Source organism: Anabrus simplex, chromosome 7 (assembly GCF_040414725.1).
Source record: "Anabrus simplex isolate iqAnaSimp1 chromosome 7, ASM4041472v1, whole genome shotgun sequence".
Classification (NCBI taxonomy): domain Eukaryota; kingdom Metazoa; phylum Arthropoda; class Insecta; order Orthoptera; family Tettigoniidae; genus Anabrus; species Anabrus simplex.
This window is the reverse complement of record NC_090271.1, coordinates 228,428,338-228,453,829: the sequence shown is the minus strand read 5'-3', so window position 1 is coordinate 228,453,829 and position 25,492 is coordinate 228,428,338. Positions and strand designations below refer to the sequence as shown.

Genomic DNA, 25,492 nt, shown 5'->3' with positions numbered 1-25,492 from the left:
TGTTTTAAAGTTTCGTTGCACGGTTGTCACAGATTGGCTGGAATGAAATTCCAGAACAACATATGCTTTTTCACTGTTAGTCGCCATCTTTGCCACTGTTGGAGCAGAGGACGCATCATGTCTGCCGGATGTTGCAACTGTTGCGCTCTCGCGGGCGTTGGGGGAAGCACAATGTATGGAGGGCTATTCAAACAAAACAAAACAAAACAAAACAAAACAAAACAAAACAAAACAAAACAAAACAAAACAAAACAAAACTAAACTTTGAGGGACACTTGCCTTACAACATCAAACACCATCACTATATCTCTAATAATATGGCAAGTAATAATTGAAAAAAAAAAAAAAAAAAAACCGCTCAAATCATTTGTGCGCACCCTGTGAAGAGCCATTTCACATTTCTTACAGATATATAGAATGACATCAATAAATAACATTCAGAATTCTCAAAATGTCAAATTAGATTTAATTTTGACTAGTTTAAACAATAGTGTTAAACTGACAAGAGAATCAGAATATCTTGTACCAGAAGATCCTTACCATCCTTCTTTGTCTGTTAAATTACATGTGAAACAAAATGCAAAATCAATCAAACCTGAGAGAATTAATAGTAATAATTTTCATAAGGCTAACTTTCATGAACTTTACAGCCAGTTATGTGATGAAGAGTGGGGTGAATTGGAAAGTTTCAAGATCTGAATGAAGCATTGGTTTGTTTTTATAGCATAACTGATTCAGTAAGTGAGAGAACTGTTCCTAAACTAAAATATTTGAAGAAAAAAAATGTATCCTTGTTGGTTTACTAAAGAAATTATTTTTTTTTTTCCTTAATAAAACTAAAGGAGTATCATAGGAAATGCTCAAAATTTTCTGAATATAATCTAAATAAATACAAAGATATTAGAAGAGAAACTAAAGCTTTCATTAGTAATGCCCAGTTGCAGAAAGGTCCATCAAATCAGTCCTTGATGGCAGATCAGCTGATTGCCAATCAACTTCAATTTCAGAATGCATTGCAGAAATGCTAAATCCCGATCAGGTTTCTCCAATTTACAGATTGGAGATTTGAGAAGGAAATATATCTGGCAACAGCGCAATTAGTGACCAATGCCATGTTGATTCGTTAAGGATGGTGTGTAGCAGAGACATCAAAGTGACAGTGAATCAGGGAACAGCTGATCAAAATCATGATTGGAAAAGTTGAAAAAGAGAGGATATTGAGGCGACTGAATTAATTTTCGACACTAAGAAAGTGAGAGGAAATGATAGAGCCCTCTTACTTAATATAGTTGAGGGATACATGCATATCATCAAAAATTTTAAAAAATCGATGCTGTGTGGGCAAAACAAAGAGAGACACCTTGGAAGGAAATTGCTTCTGACTTCAATGAAGCCAGTTGCAAATGTTCCAGGAACCCACAGCAGCTGAAAATTGCGTACGAATATTTTAAAAGAAGAGCAAAGAAACAGGCTGCAGATGATAAGGTAAGTTTAAGTTTTATCATGTTGTTGGTTAATTAATTCGAATTTTGAGTGTACAGAAGTTTAAATATGCCAGAGATAAGTACCGATATTTATTTCAAGGAATTTCATATGGGATAATTTGTTAAAAAACGAAGTTGTTCCGAGTCCAAAACCGGTAAAAGTTGAGGTTATGCTAGATTATTGACTACATATAACAGAACATTACATATCTCCTTTTAAGATAATTACACCTTGTACATCAGCTTGAATGTATTGTGCAATTTGCCATCACTGAAATGTTCACTTAGATTTATATATTTAACGAAGAATAAACCCTTCAGATTAAAAAAAGAAAGAAATACTATATAGAGGAACTTGGAAAACATAATGAGCAATTGAAATATTACTTCATAAATTCTCTTATCATCTTTCCAGGCTGAACTCTACAAAACTGGTGGGAGGACATTCAGAAAAGGCTTGGATGCAGATGTGGAGAGACTGGTATCCAGGCTGAACTCCCATTTTGCACCATTAACCAATCCCTGTGATAGCGATGGCCAGTATCAAGTGTTTGAGGGAAGTTCTGAGGATACTTCCAATCTTGAGGCAAGTATAAATAAACCTGGGGCCAATGACCTAGATGTTAGGCCTCTTTAAACAACAAGCATCATCATGATCATCATCAAATAAACTTTGCATAATTTAGGTTGTACTTACATGTACATATCTATAAGACCCTCTGGAGTGTAAATGACATTATAGCAAAAAGTAAATAATGGAAATCTTCCCAGAAGCAAAAGGAGAAAGATATCTTTTTTCTAACTATTGTACAATAAAAAGTCCTTTACAAGGTGGACCGATGACTGACATGAACCACAGCCACTCATTCTCTTTGAGGGCTGTTTGCTGAATACCCGCGACATGTTAGATCAATGTTTTTGTCACTATCCAATACATACATAGACTAATAATAAAAGAAGTCCTAAACGATATGGGCCAATGGCTGACACAAAATTTGTCACTGACCACAAACCAAAAAAGGGAAGCTGTAGCCCTATTTGTTGAAAGACAGCCTATGCCCTCACCTGTTTCTTCCCCACACAACTTCTGGAGTTGAGCAACTGGCAACAGTTCATTGCGAGTAAGCCGATGTGAGTGCTGCATGTGGAGCATCTCACTAGCAACAAGACAGTTATGTTGCAGAGAGATGCCTGCGCTGCATGTGGAACATCTAACAACTAGCCTACAGAGTCTTATTTTTTTATATCATATAGTTTGCAAGATCAAAAATAAAAAATATGTAGAAAAGTCCATATTTTAAATTTATTTTAAAGGTTGGGGCTATGCTGAATATACGTTTTTAAAACTTTAGGCCTATAATAATCATGTAACTTAGCATGTAATGCTTGACTGCACCAAATTCTTAAATATTAACATTTTTGTGGTTTATTTCCATAATGATATTCTACACATTTGGAGAGAATGGAGCTCTATTTTACAGTAACTTAAGAGTATTTTCATGGAAAAGAACATATATTTCTATTTTCAGTATACAGTATATAAAAACCAAACTCCATAGCACTACAGCCCTTGAAGGGCCTTGGCCTACCAAGCGACCGCTGTTCAGCCCGAGGGCCTGCAGATTACGAGATGTAGTGTGGTCAGCACGGCAAATCCTCTCGGCCGGTATTCTTGGCTTTCTAGACCAGGGCTGCTATCTCACCGTCAGATAGCTCCTCAATTCTAATCACGTAGGCTGATTGGACCTCGAACCAGCCCTCAGGTCCAGGTAAAAATCCCTGACCTGGCCGGGAATCAAACCCGGGGCCTCCGGGTGAGAGGCAGGCACACTACCACTACACCACGGGGCCAGCATACAGTATATACATTAAATATTTTCTAATAATGGTGCTTAATGATAGTTTGTGTTTCTTTGTGACATAATAAACTAAGATCATCTATAATACAAGAAAAAAATTGGACAGAAATGCAAATGCATGTATGACTGGATGGAGTAAAATTTATACTTTTCCAGATATTCATCAACCAAGAAATAAGCTGTATCAGTAAGGAATCTCGCTTGATTGTTCCAGAATTGCTGATATTTTGAGGTAGCTTTAAAACGCTCTTGCTCATAAATTAAGGACTAGTGCTGACAGCATAGACACAGTCAAACATGCAAGAAAGAACCAATGCACACATGTGATGCATAATTTTTCTTTTGAGCATATACACAGGTTTCAGTGTGGTATGTGATGACCGTGCACATAGATACTGTACATACAGTAAAATGGGTTGATGTTCTGTGGATCAGGTTGTCAAGCAGCTGCTGGGAGATGGCCTCTCATTCTTGCACCAGTGCCTGACATAGCTCCAGAAGATTTGCGGGAGGGGAAGACATGCACCCACACATCGACAGAGAGCATTTCAGGCACGCTTGATGAGGTTTAGAATATGGGAATAGGTAGACCAGGCCATTCATCAGGTGTCTTCTGTTTCATGGTCCTCCTCCATGATCGCAGCCCAGTGTAGTTGTGCACTGTCATCCATCGGTAGGAATGTGGGACCCACTGCACCCCTAAGAAGGAAGATGTAATTTTGCAGATTGATATCCTGGAACACCAGACATGTTGCAGTTCCCTGCATAATGCTGCTTCACACCATAACACCACCAGCTCCATACCAGTCCATTTCAAGGATATTAGCGGGTAAATATCTCATTCATATTTCACGCCAGATGATTACATGACAAGAATCACTCTTGAGAGTATACTTGGAGTAGTCAGTGAAGCGAAGCTGGGTCCACTCTATACCAGGCATTACAGGCTCCTCTGTGGGCATTGGTCAGTGGAATGCAAATTGTAGGCCTCCATGCCTGTTGAGTCATCTGTACGTTGTGTCTAGGAACAGCTGTTCCAGTGGCAGCAGCAAGGCGCCCTTGCAGTACTCGGGCACTTATGCTAAGATACCTTTCTTGTACACTGTAGATGTTCTCTGCTGTATTGCCAAGACATGCTTTCTGTCTGGTGAGATGACCCTTCATGGCAAATGTAGCTCCCGTGGTACACTCTTCTGCGTTTGGCCAGCCTCTAGTCCCTTCTCTATTCTGCTCCCCATTATATCATCAATATGTGAGTATTGAGCCATTTCCAACTCTCAATCATCACTCACGGCAGAATAACATCTGTGAGTCATCGGTCCAGTTACAACGCCACCACCCATCTGACCAAGATCACAGTTACTGCAAGGTGTTTGGTACAGTGATTTCAAGCCACAACATGCACACCAAAGTTTTGTTTGCACCTGGTTCAGAATTAACCTTAATTTATGAGCAAAAGAGTAAGGCATAAACATTATTTCTACCCATATAGCTAGGCTTGTTTTTTGAAAATTCTAAAAGCTTGCAGCCCACCAGTGCAAGCAAGTCCTTTCCTCTTGTATTGCAGTAATGTACAGTATATCTGAGATTTATAACATTACAAATTGCTTTCACGGTGTAGGCTCTAGATGCTAAAACACAGGGTCATAATCCGTACATGTCTGAACACCTGTCTGCACGGTTCATTATATTTGAATTTTTTTAGGTATGTAACTTAATGGCTCATTTCTGCAAAATTTATAAAAATTCTACTGGGAAGTATTACCTCATAATTCTGTGGCATATGTTTTGGGGAAACAGATCACTCTTGCAGTGCTGACAGGACCTATTTAACCACTATTCTAAAGATAGAGAGCCCCTTACTGATTATCTGAACTAATTTCTCTGTATGTTTCTTCAGAGTAAATGTTCATCTATTCTCAATCACTGCATCCTCTCCACTGCAAATGTGCAGTTCGAAGTCAATAAACATGACTCTCTCTCTTTTGTGTGTTATCTCAACATAATAAAATACACAACATGGTAAGGATTTCATTCAGATCAAAAGTAACTTCAATTTAACATCAAAAATATTTATGAATATTACTGGTTTTGAAGTTGAGTCTATCCTTTCATAATTAGATAACAGTAATAGGACAGAAAAATGATGGTCGAGATAACTTAAAAGTGAATAAATAACCAATGAAAGAAAAAGTTTATATATAAGAATATTGAAAAAATATAAGTGAATTATTTACTTGTAAAATATAAGACAAAGTACTATGGTACAGTCTGATATATGTGAAGATAAACAAGTTGGCAAACAAAACAAAGTTACAGATAGTTGAACTGCTGTGCCTGGTAAACTGAATGATGAAGTTCAGTGGTATCTTTTTACAGTGTAATGGAGTTTGGCCTAGAGAATATTAACTTATTTCCGTTTAAGTTTTTAAAAACTTGAAGGTACCTTTTGCCCTGATAATTACAACCTGTTTGAGCATAAGAATCTGTATGCATCACATGCTGTAGAAAACCCTCACTTACTGCAAAACATAAATAGGAAGAAAGCAGAGTGCTGATGGTTTGGAAGGGAGCCTGACATATAGGAGAGTAATATTATCCCTAAATGTTACATTGCCGGGTGCACGGTGAATTTCGTGACACGTACAATTTCCTGGACAGATACCGCTACACTGAGAGTATCGATAAGACTTCGCAGGAAGGTACTAGCAGCACGATGGCTGTAGCTCTTAGCAACTAAAAACTACAGATGAAACAATCAGGTTGGTGAACGAAATTCACCAGCGTGCCCGGTTTAGGGTTAAGGAGAATGCAGAAATAAAGAAGAAATAAATACAGATTTTAGTTTTTACCTTAAACTAATTTCAAATATATCATCTCAAATAATGCAACAAACTATTCTATTGAAAGTGTTGTACAGTTTTGACATGAAATTAACTGAATATATTTCTTCATTACAGGATACGCAGGAAACCCTGTTAGATGTGTGTCCCTGTTGTGACATCTCACTGCGACTGCTGGCTGTGATGATTCTGCAGATCATGCAGGTGAAGTTTCACCTGTTCTCTTGTCTTAGTCTCCTGCATATAAACATTCACATTCACAGGCAGCAGTTCAGCATCTGCATGCGGTGCCACAAACTGTGAGAGGAGACAGAGTATCCAGATCCAAGTCATATGTTTCTCTCAAGCATATAAGGCACAAAAAGAGGAACAGGCTGGGAGACTACACTGCCAGCAAAACAGATTTCAAAAATTTCAGAAGCCAACTCTTATTGGAAAATCATGAGTTGGAGATGGATATTTTACGCACAAATCTTCAGGTGGCAAAAACAGAATTGGAAATAAAGAGAGCCATTTTAAATAAAGAAAAGTAATAAATAATTTCCATTTCAATGAAAGAATGTATTAAAACTTTATTTACCTTTCTGCTACTTCCATAAAATGTGTATTTATGAGTGCAGCTCTGACTGCATTTCTCCCATTTCCTTTTCCTCCTCCAGGTAGTTCATCCTCATCTGCCTCTGGGTAGATTTTTGCAATTATATCTTATCGAGAGGTGGGGGGTCATTTTTTCCCCTGGTTCATGGGAGGGGAGAGGGTGGTTTCTATTTGTTTGTCTACAAATGCTTTCCTCAATAATTGACAATAAAGAAAACACGAGTCCTTACTTAACCTAAATATTTTTACAAACTCACTTTCATTTCACATAAAAACAGTTTATGTCTATCATGAAAAATTCTTCTTCTTAATATAATTGCTTCATATTGTTCGAAGATTTCTTTGCCAGAAGAATCCATATTAATAAATTACGTGTACTACATATAACTGTAACAACTGACCGGTGAACAGGCCACGGCAGGAGTACGGCACAGTACAAAAATTACAAAAGATAAACAAGCATGATGCGGATAGATTAAAGTTTTGAAATGTTGGCTTATTAATTCTAAAAAGTCTGGTTTTATATAGATATAAATATGGCAGAGATAAGTATTTATTTGAAGATATAAATTAATTGTTCCATGTTCAACATTGAGATTATATGTGAGAATAATGACTATGGAAAACAAAATAGTAAGTCACTCAAATCACACTTTCTACACTGCATTTCAGATTCCCTATGGGAATCAACATCTATATTATCTGATGGCCAAGCAGGCATCAATTTTTGATAATGAGACAAAGTCTCTCATAGTGCATTGGCACTGCCAGTGGCTACAATTAGTCTATGCAGTGGCCTCCATGGTATGCACTAGCCAGCGTCTTGGTAGGTGTGCTAGGTACCAACTGATGAGCCCAGCCTAGCACACAAGGGCAAAACGCTGGCAACCAGGAATGAGTTAGCCGGAAAATTTATAATGTCCAATAACGGACCATTTATATTGGTATTATAAATTTACTCATTCGGAACAAATATTTCAGATTCCCTATGGGAATCAACATCTATATTATTATAGTGGATACCATCCGCACTTAAGCGGCTGCAGCCATCAAACTCAGTGGAAACAGTTTGTAACATACTTCCAAACCAAATACTTTCTGGACTTTTTTTTTTTCTCTCACGATCTTCAATAATGACCTCCCACGGGTTATTAAACATTCATATTGTCTCTTATATGCTGATGACTTAAAATTATACAAAACTATTAGTACTTACAAAGATTCATTTGAACTGCAAAAAGACAATGACAATATTTAAGTTTGGAGCATCAATAATAAAATTCAGTTTAATATTGATAAATGCTTAAGTATAACATTTTCTAGGAAAAACGCTGAAATTTTATCTATATATACATATATCTTGAAACAGGAACTGCCCGGGATCGAACTGGTGAGCGCGTGGTTTGCTTCATCCTTTCAAATTGTGTGTGTTGTGAACTATGCTGTAACACTTCCAGCGAGAGAGCTTGTAGCAGCCTGCTAAGACACGATGACGTCGAAGCGCGTGGCCCACACGGCAGAGGGAACCACCTGGAACTTTTTTTTATATCTCCACTTCCAGATGAGATATCGATTAACGTACGAGACCATGTACCCTATAACAACAGATAGCTCATGTCCAAATTTCATGTTAATAACTATTTTATTTAAGGAGATATTGCAATGTCAAGAAATCAAGTCATTTCAATAACGTGTATGCTCAGGGTCAAGCCCGGGTATATAAGACTAGCCAATTTCTCCAGCAAGTCAGAGTGTAGGGATAGTACAGCATAGTAGAGACCTGCTGCCCAAGGTTGTGCCGGCAGTAAAGTTTAACTTTGTGCGCGAGTGTCGAGACCGAACACCGAACTAAGTACCCGCGAGGTACAGCTAAGAACTCTAACTCCGACAGTGGTATTAATCCAGCATTGTAAGTCTCTCCAAATACTTAAACATTTCGTGTGACTTATAATATACAAGTGCTAGATATCAGACATGTTAATACCGTGTGTGATAGAACTGTTGATTAACTTGTCAATTAATACGATGAGTCTACGTGTTAAACTTCTACGAGTAAATTAACCAGTTAGGACTGTTTGTGGAAACTACATCCCTAATACTTCATGGTTAGAAGACAGTGCCATTAACTATTTCATGGTGATAGAGTGACAGTAGACTGTTTCTCAACATATAGGGAACACATACAAAATCCTACACTAGTATCACGTGTGAAGTTGAATGAATAGACTTTATTTCAATTTCCTTGAACTGCATTAACCTGACAGTCAAAACTTAGTGAAGTCAGGGTATCGTGAAAGTTCAATTATCTCATTACAGACTTTGTTTAAAACTTATTGAATTGCACTAAAATGGCGAGTGGAACTTAGTACATTCAGTATCTCATGACAAGTCAATCACCTTATTAATGGAATTGGTGCAAATTACTGTGCATATTAGATGTGCTACTTGGAACGAACAGTGCCATATCACCCGAAGTGACGTGTGTAAACCACCGCTCCATGCATACTCTGACCGCCCGTATTATCATGTGAATCTCCGCCGATGGAGACGTGATAACTTCGAGAGATACGTGGTAATAGTGTTCCTGATCTAACTTTGAGGGACATGGTGATGGTGTTCCTGATACATGGTAAACGTGGTACTACAGATTGTGAGGAAACAGTCAACATACAAATGGAGGGAAATTTGATTGATCCACTTTTTTCAATACATAATATGTTGTTAATATGATCACAACATTTTTTATTCAGTACCGGTTTCGGTGTCTATGGACACCATCATCAGCTGATATAAGTCGTATGGACAAAGATATACAAGTATGTAGTACATATAATAGACCTTTAGTAATAAGTGACATTAATAGGATAGTAAAAGTACATCGTTTAAAAGAATATAAACAAGTTATGTGCTTGTTGGTCAAAGTATAAAATGAAAGTGAAGATATTAACAAATGTTTAAAGACTTGATCACTTTGGAATGGTTAAAAGGTCTCAAGCGTAGCACTAGGTATTTTAAGGCAGAAACAGGTTCCAAGAAGGACATTGCAGGAATAATTAATGAACAAAGGGAGTGTGTATGTGAGGATCTTCAAAAGGCAGAAATATTCAGTCAGCAGTATGTAAAGATTGTTGGTTACAAAGATAATGTCCAGATAAAGGAGGTGACTAATGCTAAAAAAGTATTAAAAATTACATATGACAACAATGACATTTACAATAAGATACACAAAAGTTGAAAGCTAGAAAAGCAGCTGGAACTGATAAGATTTCTGCAGATATACTAAAGACAATGGGTTGGGATATAGTACCATATCTGAAGTACTTATTTGATTATTGTTTGGTTGAAGGAGCTGAAGAGGACCACTAAGTGGTCGAAACATGTCCTGTAAGTTTTAATTTTATTCAATTTGCCTGAGGCATTAATAAGGTATCGATTAGGTGGTTATTTATACTTACTTCTTTATATTAGACATGTTTGCGAAATTAATAACTGGTTCAATAGAAGGCAGTTTGGTTTTAGGAAAGGTTATTCCACTGAAGCTCAACTTGTAGGATTCCAGCAAGATATAGCAGATATCTTGGATTCTGGAGGTCAAATGGACTGTATCGTGATTAACCTGTCTAAAGCATTAGATAGGGTAGACCATGGGAGACTACTGTCAAAAAGTAGTGCAACTGGACTAGACAAAAGAGTGATTGAATGGGTTGCTATATTTCTAGAAAATAGATCTCGGAGAATTAGAGTAGGCGAAGCTTTTTATGAAACTGTAATAATTAAGAGGGAAATTCCTCAAAGCAGTGTTTTTGGACTTTTATGTTTTCTTATATATATAAATCATAGGTACGGTTTTTGCGAATGATGTTATTCTGTATTGAGTAATAAATAAGTTACAAGATTGTAAGCAACTGCAATGTGACCTCGATAATGTTGCGAGATGGACAGCATGCAATGGTATGTTGATAAACGGGGTTAAAAGTCAGGTTGTGAGTTTCACAAATAGGAAAAGTCCTCTCAGTTTTAATTACTGCGTTGATGGGGTGGAAGTTCCTTTTGGGGATCATGTTAAGTATCTAGGTGTTAATATAAGGAAAGATCTTCATTGGGGTAATCACATAAATGGCATTGTAAATAAAGGGTACAGATCTCTGCACATGGTTATGAGAGTGTTTAGTGGTTGTAGTAAGGATGTAATGGAGAGGGCATGTAAGTCTCTGGTAAGACCCCCAACTAGAGTACGGTTCCAGTGTATGGGACCCTCACCAGGATTACCTGATTCAAGAACTGGAAAAAATCCAAAGAAAAGCAGCTCGATTTGTTCTGGGTGATTTCTGACAAAAGAGTAGCGTTACAAAACTGTTGCAAAGTTTGGGCTGGGAAAACTGAGAGAAAGAAGACAAGCTGCTCGACTAAGTGGTATGTCAGATGTAAAGTTTTCAGGCATTTGCTCTATTAACCAGCGTTTTGTCTTAGGTCTGACACTAGACTCTTCAGAGTGGGATGTGTCAGAACCTACCCACAGACGCTGGGGTGTACGCAGGTGAACTTATCAGAAGCCTCTTATGAGGCACAGTCTGATAACTGCATACGGGAGATAAATCTCCACAATGGAATCATCGCCCGCCTAGCAATTCCAAATGGAAAATTCTAAATTCCCATGGAGGGAATTAGATATTTTTCACCAATAGAGCACGTCAAAAATATATCAGATGTAAAGTTTTTCAGGTGTATGCTCTATTAACCAGCGTTCGTTCTGACACATCCCACTCTGAAGAGTCTAGTGTCAGACCTAAGACAAAACGCTGGTTAATAGAGCAAACGCCTGAAAAACTTTAATTCTGATATATTTTTGACATGCTCTATTGGTGAAAAATATCTAATTCCCTCCATGGGAATTTAGAATTTTCTATAAGTGGTATGTTCCGAGCAGTCAGTGGAGAGATGGCGTGGAATGACATTAGTAGACGAATAAGTTTGAGTGGCGTCTTTAAAAGTAGGAAAGATCACAATATGAAGATAAAGTTGGAACTGAAGAGGACAAATTGGGGCAAATATTCATTTATAGGAAGAGGAGTTAGGGATTGGAATAGTTTACCAAGTGTGATGTTCAATACATTTCCAATTTCTTTGAAATAATTTAAGAAAAGGCTAGGAAAACAACAGATAGGTAATCTGCGACCTGGGTGACTGCCCTAAATGCAGATCAGTATTGACTGATTGAACTGCTAAACACTAGGTGAAAATAAAACATGGACATCCAAAAACTGACGTAGTATGCAGTCCTTCCATAGAGTAGGCTAAGTTTGATGGTGGCTTGTAACATCAACTCATAAAAAGAAGCCTTCATTTATGAGGTACTCAAAGAACTGGATCATATTGCAGGCAAAGAGAAAGCAGAAATATGTCCAGAAAGTGTTCGATCCAATTCGGAACCTGAAGTATGAAAAGAAAGTTAGGAGTTAAAATGAGATATTGGAAATAGGGCAAAACACTATAAAGTTAGGAGACTCACCTCGAAAGGACCCGATGTATGTGTAGAGAGTGGCAAGGAGCAAGTGCTAGAGTTTGCTAGAAGCATAGAACAGCGTTAAATGGGGGAAAGGGGTGGGTCAGGAAGGGGGGAGAGGAGGAGTGATGGAGGGGGTGGAGTCAGGTAGGCGTGGTATGGAAGGATAACGTGATAACGTGTGACGTATAATCTGAAAAATCAAGCTGTTTTTAGGGAGTTTAACACTGTTCAGAACTGAAATAAGGGAATCAAATAAAATTGTAGGCTTTTCGGAAATGTCGTTCAAGTTGAGATTAGGATTGAAGTATTTGTCTAGATGTATGTAACAAGCTTCCGTGTTCAACGTGTCTAATATTGTTAAATCTTGATCTAATCCATTAAAATTGTGTTTATAATCTTGTATGTGCTGACCAACTGTGGAAAACCTATTGTATTTAATTGCATCGAGATGTTCGGCATATCTAATCTTGAAGTCCCTGCCAGTTTGGCCTATATATGCACTGTTACAGTCGCTGCACTGAAACCTGTAAACTCCTCACTTAATAAAAGGGTCCGATTTGTTGACCACGTTGGAATTGTAGAGAATATCCATATTTCTGTTGTTGGTGCGGAAAGCAAATTTGACGTTATATTTCTTGAATAGGTTGGTAACGCTGTAGATATTTTCACTGAATGTAAACGTTGAGAATGACTTAGGCCTGGGATTATCTTTGAAGGCTACCGATTTTTCAAGAGCAAAGCGCAAAGAGAAATCCTCAATGGAGCTGTGATGCTTGGAACCGCATTTGCTGTTAGAACCAAGATGCTTAAATCAGTTGCAAATTTCGAACCTGTGAATGACAGACTGTCTATACTCACAATTAAATGCGCGAACAAAACCTACGCCCTAGTTAACGCACATGCTCCTACAAACGATAAGAACAAGTCTGATCCAGACGAAGTTGATAATTTCTGGAACCTACTGGATGAAAAATTAAACAAAATCCCCAAACACCATGTCAAGCTTCTTTTGGGTGACTTCAATGCCCAACTAGGTCGTGAACAGAAGTACAAGAAAGTTATAGGAAATTACCCTGCTCACAAAAGAACCAATCCCAACGGCAAAAGACTGGTGTCTTTGCGAAAATCACAACCTGCAGGTCATGTCGACCCACGTTCGCCATATATGCAGAAAGCAAATGACTTTGCGTTCTCCCGTCCAAGCTCTCGGAGAGTTCCAAATTGATCATGTTGCAATCTCCAGGACAAACAGCCCTGAGATTATGAATGTCAAGGTAAAGAAAGGCATCAATGTGGCCTCAGATCATTATATGTCTCTTATCAAATTCAAACAAATTCCCGCAAACACAAGGAAGACAACCAAACAGATCACACGCTTCGACAATGATAAACTTCGGCAAAGGGTCGAGGAGTTCCAGGAGAAGGCTAGACCAAATGACTGTGACTTTAACAACACCAAAAGTCTCCTTGTTGAGGCCGCCAAAGACATTGCAGAAATCAAGAGAAGCAAAAAGCATGCCTGGTGGAATAGTACCTGTGAATCAGTCCTCCAAGAAAGACTCAATGCGTGGAAACAGTACTACTCTAAGAAATCAGAAAATGATTGGGAAACCTACAAAACCCAACATGCCCAAGCAGCTAGGTTGTTCAGAACTGAGAAACGTAAATACAAAAAATCTCTCATTGAAAAGATAGAACAAAACTTTAGAAAGAATGAAAGCAGAGAGTACTACAGAGCCTTCAAACGCAAACTCACTGGCTATAAACCACCATCTCTATGTTTTGAGCGAAAGGACAGCACACTGGCGACGTCAAATGAAGAAAATTGCAGCATTCCGGCAGATTACTTCAAGAATTTACTTAATTGCTCTAAACCGCAAAGCGTCACTGAGACCAAGGAACCCTTACTCAGGTACCCGGATTCCAGACCACCCGACAGAGATGAAATCAAGCGCCACATTGCCCGTCTCAAAAATACCAAAGCGCCGGGGGAAGACTCAGTAGTAGCAGAACTATGGAAATATGCCCTAGAGGAATCACTTGATATCTTTCAAAAGCAAATAGAAGAAATTTGGAACAAGGAGACCCTACCCGAAGATTGGAAAATAGCTTTGATCCATCCATTACACAAAAAAGGCAGCATGAAGAACATCAACAAGTACAGAGGAATATCTTTGCTACCCGTGACTTACAAAATTCTATAATATATAAGTAATAATAATAACAACGTAAACGTTTCCACCTTTTCAATACTAAAATATATTCACAAAATTATAAATTACACGGTACTAGTTTCGACCCATCTAGGGGTCATCATCAGCCGTATTGGAGCAAAGATCATTTTTGGCGAAATCCTAAGAAAATGTTATTTTAAAGAATAACAAGTGAAATGAGATGTTATTATGGTAATAGTTAATAATACAAGGAATTGGCCGATGGCTGAAAACCTGGAGTGCTTGGAAGCACAAGTCGAACATCAAATAGGTGAATACCAAGGAGGGTTCAGAAAAGGTCGCTCAACAGCTGAACAGATCCAAAATCTCAAAACGATCATCAGATATTGTACACTAAGCTCCAAGCAGTATGTGTCTGTCTTTCTGGACTTTAAGAAACCGTACGACTCCATTGACCGACAAGTCCTGGTAAACATCTTAAATGAATTTGGAGTTGATTTGAAACTGCTAGCACTAATTAGAGAAACCCTGACCCACGGATGTCTCTCGCATTCCTTTGACATCAAAACAGGAGTCTGACAAGGTGATGGGCTATCCCCGATACTCTTCAACTGTGTTCTTGAAAAGATCATCAGAACCTGGCGGGTGAGATTACAGGAAACCAACTACAGTCCATTGAGAATAGGAACCAAATCCAAGGGGATCGCAACAGACTGCTTAGCATTTGCCAATGATATTGCTGTTCTCTCAAACGACATAGAAACTGCTAGAGCTCAAGTTGAAATTTTAAAGGAAATTGCCGAACAAACTGGTTTGCAGATATCGTTTGAGAAAACAGAAGTAATGACTAACATCAAAGAGGCTCCACCAAAACTCCATACAAAATACGGGGACAGCACCCGAGTAGACAAATTCAAATACCTGGGTGAGATCATCATGAAAAATGATCTGGACAAAGAAGCACTTCAGGAGCGAGTACGCAAACTGGAAATAGCCTACCAAACATCCCGCACAATCTACAACAAAAAATGCCTTTCCCAAAACACGAAGATACATTACTATGAAACAGTTCTGAAGCCAGTAGTTCTATATGCAGCCGAAACCCTGTCTCTAAATGCCAACAAAGGACTCCTTGAAGAACTGGAGAAAAAAGAACGCAAAATTGTGAGAGGAATCTTGGGATCAAAGTACAGAAATGGAATCCATCAAAAGAGATCCAACAAGGAAGTTTACAGCAAAATAGAGAAAATTACCGACACAATCAGAAAAAGACGGGCACGATTTTACGGTCATCTGAAAAGAATGGACAGAAGAAAGTTAACTAAAGAAATCTTTCACTTTTTTGATTCAAACCCCAAAACCACAATTCCCTGGTTTAGAAATACCAAAGAAGACCTGCAAATGCTACATATCTCAGCTGAAGACGCCCTTAACAGAGATCTCTTCCGCAAGAAAATATTGACGAACGGGCTAAACCGAGACGTGCAACCGAAGAGAAGACACGGTGCCCCTTGGACAGAGGAGCGTAAGCAGGCCCACTCACAAAGAATGAGGGAAATTTGGGCTCTAAAGAAGGCCAAGTTCAGTGTCAAATGCAACAAGACTTAATGTGGTCCTTGATGGCCCCAGCGAGTTATATATATATTGAACCCATGACCTTTGTGCCCTAAGAACATTATGCATAAATCGATAATCATTTAAAAGTTGGATTCTTGATAGCATGGATTTGACACGTGACGAGGAGGTGATTACCTTCGGTCCCACGCTCTGGGGTACGTGACGTCAGCCACACGTGTCAACGGCGGAAGAATCTCAAGTCATTTTTGTGAACTATTTCAAAGCGCGTGTACATGGCGTGACCAAGCCAAGTCAAAAAAATATAGTGCCTATCAAAGGGGGTCAATCATCTCACAAATCGAACCCGTAAAAGTTTTAAATGTCCATGAACACTACCGCCAGAAATGTAGCAAGCATGTAGTCACTTTCAAAACTCTTGAAATTACAGTTTAGGTAAGTCAGAAAATTTATAGAAATTTTTCTTGGCGGCAAAGGGAGAGATCCGAAGAGAGGGGGTAACTGCTATAAATATGAAGGGACGCCATGACGAAGTCTCCTTCTCCGGCATTTGTGATACAAAGCGGACGAAAAATTGTTGAGCTGCTCTGCGAAATCAAACAACGAAAGTAGACTGAGTTCAACTGCAGATTTTAGCCATTGCGGCTAGGTCTTGACTCCATGAGGAGATAGTTTCCTTGAGTGAAATAATTGTACCAGATAGGACGGTCAAAGTACTGAATAAATTCTAATGTGATTAAGAATTCATGTGCGGAAATAATTATAGTCCATCGTATGCACTCAGCAAACAAGTGAAGGGTATTTTCTTTTTTTTTTTTTAATGCTTTATTCCAGGAAACCTGAAGATATTTAAAAATGGTTTGTAAAGCCATGAATGTAAAAATGGCTAAATAAAATGCCAGGGTCGCAGGTGAGCCCTATGACGACATGAGGTAGGTGACTTTCCATCTTACTACCTCTTATATCTTGTCTCGTGATCTCTAAAGGTGTATTTGAATGGGGATATACGACGCAGTGGTCACCCTACTAAGTTTTGTAAATGTGAGAGTACGACTAAAAGAGTCATTTGTTTTATTTTCCACTTGGATAAATTTTTGAAGTCTTGCGAGTGCCGTTTAATGTTGTAAAAAGTTATTGAATAGGGTTCCGAAGTGATATCACGTCCAATGTAGATCGTCATCCGTGTGAAGTGTACTGCCTATATTTTGTGATGCCAAATTAAGATGTTCAGTCAACGTAAAATTTTCTGTCTGCAATTTGACGTTAATAATAATAATCCATGGTCACTCATTTTCAATCGAGTGGAAGCGCGCTGTCGGGTGAGAACCTAGGGTGATGAATTTGGTCACGGAGAGAAACGTTTTTTTTATGCCCATTTTTAAACTGTGTCTGACTGACAATAAAAAGATCTAGTAGAATGTTTCAGTCATTTTGTTCGTAAAAATCAAGTTATTAAATACGATCTCATTTATGCGAAGTTATTCATGAGTAATGCGTTGTGCCATATTAGACGTCGAGATTTCTAGTAAGGATTTTATTCCAGTTCTTTGTCGATGATAATTGTGGAGCTGGGAAACAGAGGTTAGTTTGTTGATATGAGATTTGTGAATCAGGTTGGACCTGTCATTGAAGCCGGGATATTGAGGCCCGAGGAATGTTTTATATGAGTTGAGATGAGATGTGCGAATCAGGTTAGAGTCCTGTCATTGAAGCCGGGACATGATAGCCCGAGGAATATTTTATAATGTTGAGAATGGAAAGAAATTCATAGAAATCCATAGCGGTATTAATAGGCGACGCGTATAATTAGTATGGGCATCTTGAAGCATAATCTGTGCATCTGTTGGTTAGAATATCGTATTTGTTTAATTATGTCGGCAGAGTTTAAAGGGAGCATTTTGAGAAGTCAGTCAGGTAGAACGAACCGGGTGTTTCATGTAACTGCCAAGCGAGCTTGGGGGGCGAGAGGCCTCAGTTGTGATAACGGGACAGGCTTGGTATTGAGATTGTATTTCTCGGCCAGGGAAAACGTTAAAATGCTGGATTTAGTTGAAATTCATAGCCGGTAATGATCTAAGTATTGTGAAATACTGTAATTGGGGACGTAATGAACATTTGAAATCACGAACTTTGAGTATAAGGAACAGAGTAACCAAATTCAGGGTTGTCCAAAATATAGAGCGATGGCTGTGATGATCGGTTTGTCTGTGAGGGGTGTGCAAAATTTCATAAATGGTAATGACGAGATATGACATCGTAATTATATGGCGAGTTGATTGGTGTGTACGTAGATTATTAGGATATCCAAGTGTTAATAACGGTTAGGACTAGATTAGATTTTAAAGTGTGAAATCACGAGACAAGATATATAACTGGACATGAATTATGTAACAATTCTTTTCCAGCCAGATAAACATCGCAATATTGAATTCACATCACAGCTGCGTAGAAATTTGTGAAGAAACCAGAGTCCGCGGAGATAAAATTTGTTGTTCGTTAACATTTCGTTAAATCATTTAAATTTATTTAATTATTAAATTCAGTGAAACCGCATTTGAAATAACTTTAATCAAGCGAATAACTTGGAGATGCATTCTGGAAATTTTAGTTTGTTTTCTGGGGAATATTAAAAAATAAAGTAACGATTAAGGGGACATATCCGAAGGAAATGGATTTTACTGCCACTAAGTTTGTGAGCACTGCTATTGTTGTAATTATTGAACTTTGATTGATTGAGCAGTGAATAGTGCTGGGGATAGTAAAGTGGAAACTTTGGTCATCAACCGATGTAACTTGTGTTTAGCCTTCAGCCTAGAAACTTGGATGGTCAGGGGGTCATCAACCTCAGTGACTTAGATTAGGGCCATATGCCATCGTAGCAGCATTTCCTTGCGGTCATCATCCACAATGACTTTAAAGTAACTTAGAAGATTAGATGTCGGTCCATGACATAGACGCAGGTCACATCGATTCAATTAAGGGTCCATGCCGTAGAACCACTGTGTGGCACACACTGATTGGACGGCCTTAATTATACCCAGAGTCCAGAGTTCGTGTTACGAGGGCTGGACCATAACGAATCACTATGATGGTACATGTGGTCTCACGTGGAAGCCGAATTTAAGGATTTCCAGACTTTCCTTTCTTAAATGATTAATAATTGAGACAATGGTTTCTAGTAAGAATGCCCGTCAGGCAAAGTCTCACACCAGTGTTCTGACGTTTATGTAAAAATTATTGTGGTGTCCAGTGGACACAATTGACTTCTATGATACCATTGACATAAAGATGGCTTCAGAATTTTCCTGAATAAATAGGAATCTTTTAAACAGACCTTTCATTACAGTAGATAGATTAGAATTACTGAACCCTACCATTACCTCAGCAAGTGACGAAGAACCCGACACGACCCAAGAGACAGATCTCATGAACTTTGCTGATAGGTAAGAAAGGTAGGTATCCCTCGATATGGACCTAAAGGGTTCAATATATATAATAATAATAATAATAATAATAATAATAATAATAATAATAATAATAATAATAATAATAATAATTGATTTACATCCCACTAACTACTTTTACGGTTTTCGGAGATGCCGAGGAGCCAAAATTTGGTCCCGCAGGAGTTCTTTTACATGCCAGTAAATCTACCGGCACAAGGCACCTTGAAATACCACCGGACTGAGCCAGGATCGAACCTGCCAAGTTGGGGTCAGAAGGCCAGAGCCTCAACGGTCTGAGCCACTCAGCTCGGCACTCTTGTCAAGTTAGATTTAGAGCAATGTCTGAATTTGTTGATAATACGTTCGATGAAACTTTTATTATAATCATTACACCTGGCTATCGCACGTATAGTATTAAGTTCTTCATTTAGGTCTGCTTTCGACATTGGAATTTTGAACGCGCGATCAACTAAGCTATTGTAAGTAGCACATTTGTGGGAATACGGATGCATGGAATCTTGTTTTATTGTTGAGGCTGTATGGAGAGGTTTTCTGTATATTTTATAAGAGAATGAAGAAGGGAGTATGATGATCGTTATATCTAAAAAAAATTGATACAAGCATTAGTTTCTGAATCCACTGTGAATTAGATATCAGGGTCTATGTTGTTGAGGTTTGAGAGGGTATTCAGTACATTGACAGAACGCTCATCGATGATGACAAACGTGTCATCTACAAATCTGGCCCAGAACTTAATATTGCTAAACTTATCATTCCTTTCAGTGGCATTGTGTTCCAGAAAGTCAAAGTATATTATTTTCTGCTAAGATGCCAGAGGCTGGTGATCCCATGACAGAGCCGTTTTGTTTATAAATAACCTTGTCAAATGTAAAATAATAATTATCCAGCAATAATTTTAAAACAGACATAAGATCAGAGATTTCAAGTTTACTCAACTGAAGATTAGAATTCAGATTATTCTCAATGATGGAAAAAAGTTTGCTTGTTTTTATGCTTGGATACAAGGCCCCACATCGCTGACTGCGCAGAAGCGTGTGATGGGGGAAGTCATATCCATGCGCATACCGCCATGTTGCGGGCGCTCCTCAGCTTGACGAGGAGATCGTATGGAATTCATGAATGAACTTGCATTTCACACATATGAAAACACCCGCCCTAGTAAATTAATGACAGCCTATACTGACTACTGTGTACACACGCAATAAATATACATAATATCAAGACTGTGGTATTATTAAAAGGTATTTCTGTATTAAGAAACTGAACAATCTACACAAATCCTTTGGATAGCCCATAGGTGGCGCACATAAAAAAATTTAAAAACGTTTAGGAGACTGAATAAGAAGACTGAAAAATATTCTACTACAAAAATAAGTACATATGAATAAACACGTATTTGAATTTCAGTCCCAGAAAAAAGAAAAAAACAGTATACCGGCCTACGGTTACCTCATAAATGATAATGTCGCTCATTTTAGTAAAAGGGGCACGTTGAAACTGTTTTGTTTGAACATTCGGAACAATTACATGTAATTGAAACCTAGGCTCTAAACTTTTGATTTATTGAAAAAACGAAGACATGTTCAAATGTCAGCAGTCTACAACTTAAGTATGATTACATATATCGTGAGATAAAAATTGCCTGTCTTTTAGCAGACTGGAGGGCACATTAAATATTTGAAAACTCATGTACATATAGCTATAATCTTCAATATCAACAAAAAAGGAAACCTGCGAAATAAAATCTTTCTATGAAAGGTATATAGCTTACGATTCCTCTTTTATAAGTCATTACAGCAAATTTTACTCAATTCTCTGAACATATTGTTTAAAAAGAACATGACTGCAGAAATCTTTCTAAAACGATCAGATAATTTTTTTTTGTCATTTTCTGAATATTAAATGCCGACTTCGCTGTGTTGGCGTAGCGTGTCTACCTCTTAACCTGTGGCCCGGGGTTCAGTCCCCGGTCAGGTCAGAGATTTTTACCTGGATCTGAGAGCTTGTTCAAATTCCACTCAGCCTATGTGATTACAATTGCGGAACTATCTGACGGTGAGATAACGGATGAGAGGATTCGTGGTGCTGACGACACGACACCTCGTGCAGGCCTTCAGGCTGAGCAGCGGTCGCTTTGTAGGCCATGGGGTTTAGTTTCGTTCGGATATGAAATAATGTAATTGGATTAGTAGAAGTTAAATTGTCATTTCTATGTAATTTGGACTTAGGTAAATGACGCCTGACATTCATTACACTGGCGCTAGTCTGCCTCTATTGTGTATTTCTTAAAATTAAATAAATGTCTAGGGTTAGTCTGAGTTTCTCTGAGTCGTTTAGGTTTAAGTAAGAAAGTTATAATTTAAGATGTGAAACCCTCTTCATAATATTATCTTTTTAAATACCCGTATTACTGCTCTTACAAACTCAATCTGAATTGACATTATCTGAGCACGAATGAAAATTGAAAGTGCATTCTAATTTTTCTCGAATATGGGCACCACGATTTACACCAGAAAAACAAATGAAGTTGAATGTAAAACACTTGCAAGAAGATTGATATCATAGTTAAACAGTTATTTTGATAAACGTTTTCTAATACAGAGTAGGATTGACAAATTTATAATGAGCTTTATTTAGACTTTATATTGTCATTCCATTCCTGACCCGGTCGAATGACTGGAAACAGGCTGTGGATTTTCATTTTTATTTTCATAGTCAAATTTTTATGGAAGAGCGTATTAACAATTGTATTCGTTTATTATAAATCTAGTGTAAAAAAACTGAGAACTTAAGACATACGATACTAATAAATCATTTTCCAGATAATTGATAATTTGAAGCAGTACTTTACCCTAATATTAAAAGCATTATATCAAGCTTTATCAATCATGTCTTACGAATTCTAGGCCCAGGTTTATCAAATTTGTAATAGCGGTATGTCTACACAGCCTGTATGAAAATCACATAGTCTTTTTCAGAACAGCTGTTTAGTTCTAAACAGTTATCTCCGATGAATTGGAAAAGGCAAACAAGAAAAAGAAGAAGCCTAAAAATTCTAAATTTCATGTCCTTCTGCTCTCTGAATCATCCACCCTATAACCTGTTTAGTTTTTGATTATGGTAATTGAAAGTTATTTTATAACTGTTCAATTTCTACTCACATGTGAAAAGAAATACCAGATCCCTTCTGATAATCTGTACAAATGAAGGCTGCACACGAACTCACATTCGTGAATACCTTTCTATTCAACACGTAAGGCCTAACTTTATGCTTAATATTCCCGATCAATTTAACTACTGTAATGTATCAGTTCCTACATTTCTTGAAAATATTTGACAATATATTATCACTCCGTCACATATAATACTACAACAGATCCACTAACAGACATGATTAAAATTGAAAACATGCACAGGACTGTAAACATTATCACGTGCTACCCATGCATTCGAAGCTGAAGTGCCCGCAACATGGCGATGCGCGAAAGTGTTCAATATTCCACATAGCATCAGCGCGCTCTGGAAGTCTAGATAAGTAATATTAAAGTCTTTGCTTGGATACATGTTAATGATATCGAAAGAATGTATTATGTAGTGCGGTTGCAAGTTAAATGTATCTAGTTTCTTAATAAGCTCTGCAGTATTTTTAATGGATTTCTGAGCAGCAAAAGTGAAATGTTTTTTAAGAAACTGTTGAATAAACTGAGCAAGTTTGTATAATTTATTATAGGGCGTATGGGAACACCAGCCTTGTGGATCTTCAGTAGTGCTTTCGCAGTTGGTAAGCTAGGATTCATGTTGATGAGCTTCGACTTTTCTTTTTCAGTTAAAAGAAATTATGCATTCTTGAGTGTTTAAGTTTTCTTTGGATTATCAGCATGGGATCTTTGTTGACAAAGCTCTAAATCTAACTTAATAAAAGATAATCCCAGGCCTAAGTCATTCTCAACTTTGACATTCAATCAAAATATCTACAGCGTTACCAATCTATTCAAGAAACATAACGTCAATATTGCTTTCCGCACCAACAATAGAAATATGGATATTCTCCACAATTCCAACCTGGTCAACAAATCGGACCCTTTTACTAAGTCAGGAGTTTACAGGTTTCAGTGCAGCGACTGTAACAGTTCATATATAGGCCAAACTGGCAGGAGCTTCAAGATTAGATATGCCGAACATCTCAATGCAATTAAATACAATAGGTTTTCCGCAGTTGGTCAGCACATACAAGATTATAAACACATATTTAATGGATTAGATCAAGATTTAACAACATTAGACACGTTGAGCAAAGGCCCCGTACTAGATATCACGGAAGCTTGTTAAATATATCTAGATCAATACTTCAATCCTAATCTCAACTTGAACGACATTTCTGAAAAGCCCAGAATTTTATATGATTCTCTTATTTCAGTTTTCAACAGTGTTAAACTCCCTAAAAACAGCTTGTCTTTTCAGATTATACGTCACACGTTATCATGTTATCCTTCCCTACCACGCTTACCCAAGGCCGCACTAGATAGACAGGCCACAAGGCTTGGACCGTGACGTCACGAGAGTGGCTGGCGTTCAGCATGCCATTGTACGGCCCGCTCTCATTTTTACCATGATATTGTTCATTTATTCAACCTTAATGATATAATTGAACACTCCTTCAATTGTAGCTTTATTTAGGCTTGTATACTACACGAGTTTTATGCGGAGAGAAAACTGACGGGGCAGTTTATGTACATAAAATTAAGCTGACATCTGTCATTTGTAACGGAACACGGTATCATAATATATTATAAAAGATTGCAACCCATAATACGTATAAAAATAGTTTTAATGTTACTAGACAAATACATGATGGCAATTCACAACAATAGTCTGGAACCTTTCTTAGAAATTAAGTTTCAACTTAAAACTTACCTAACAATTCCTAAGGTTTCAGTTTATACATTTTTCTTTTCTTGAGGATTCCTCCTTCTTAGCCATGAGTTTGTCTACGATAACTTTTCTATTGATATTCAATAATATATTACAGAAGATGTATATACATTTTTCAATGAAATGTTTAAAACTACTACAATCTTCACACGTTTTAAACATGACGTATTCGTTTTCCAGAACATTGTTGACAAGCGAAATCAGAAAGTTTCTGTGAGAATCCTCATGTAAAAACATTAGTATACAGGTACAGGTTTTCATTTTGTAGCTCTAAAGGAGTTGGGTACCGGTACAACACTTTTTGGTTCAGGGCAGGAGCAAGCCAAGGCCACACTAGATAGACTCAGACATTTTTGTCTGACTCAGGGTTGTCAAAGTCAGGTTAAGTTGTCAGCTTACTGAAGCCAGTTATTTCTTAAGCTTTTAAATAAATGAACAGTATCATACATTTATTTATTTTTTGCGTTTCGTCAAATGGGTTTTGAAAAGTCGTTTGTAAATTGCTTTTACACAGCTTTTCAAACATTTTCCTACTAACACTGTTATTATCAGAAATTATGCATGCTACTTTATAACCTATAGGCCTATCTGTTAACACTTTAATGACTTGCAAAGTAAGTTCTAAGATATGTCATGTTAGGTTCTTACATGGAGACAAATCATCGTCTATTTTTTGAAAGACTGGATGACAACCTAAAAGTTTGTGCAGTTGTAGCTAATGTAGTGTTATTTTCTCCACTTTTACTACTAAAATCAACTCCATCTACCTTTCCTTTTACCGGGCGATTTGGCCGTGCAGCTGTGAACTTGCATCGGGAGATAGTGGGTTTGAATCCCACTGTCGGCAGCCCTGAAGATGGTTTTCCGTGGTTTCCCATTTTCACACCAGAAAAATGCTGGGGCTGTATCTTATTTAACGCCACGGCCGCTTCCTTCCAGCTCATAGGCCTTTCCCCTCCCATCGTCGCCATAAGACCTATCTATGTCGGTGCGACGTAAAGCCACTAACAAAAAAAACTTTCCTCCTTTATAGTTCACCTCAGGTTTTACGTAGA

General features: G+C 37.8%; 1 protein-coding gene and 1 long non-coding RNA gene across 2 annotated transcripts in view; one reads left to right on the top strand and one right to left on the bottom strand.

Moving 5' to 3' along the window:
• LOC136877497 (uncharacterized) overlaps window positions 1-6,710 on the top strand; it is a 69,571-nt gene extending 62,861 nt beyond the window's left edge. The window contains exons 2-3 of the long non-coding RNA XR_011018598.1: window positions 1,900-2,070; window positions 6,304-6,710. This is a non-coding gene — a long non-coding RNA (uncharacterized lncRNA). The remainder of the gene's footprint in view (window positions 1-1,899; window positions 2,071-6,303) is intronic.
• Window positions 1-25,492, bottom strand: part of LOC136877496 (ribonuclease P protein subunit p30) — a 286,160-nt gene that overhangs the window by 165,371 nt on the left and 95,297 nt on the right. The gene's annotated exons all lie outside the window — the stretch shown is intronic.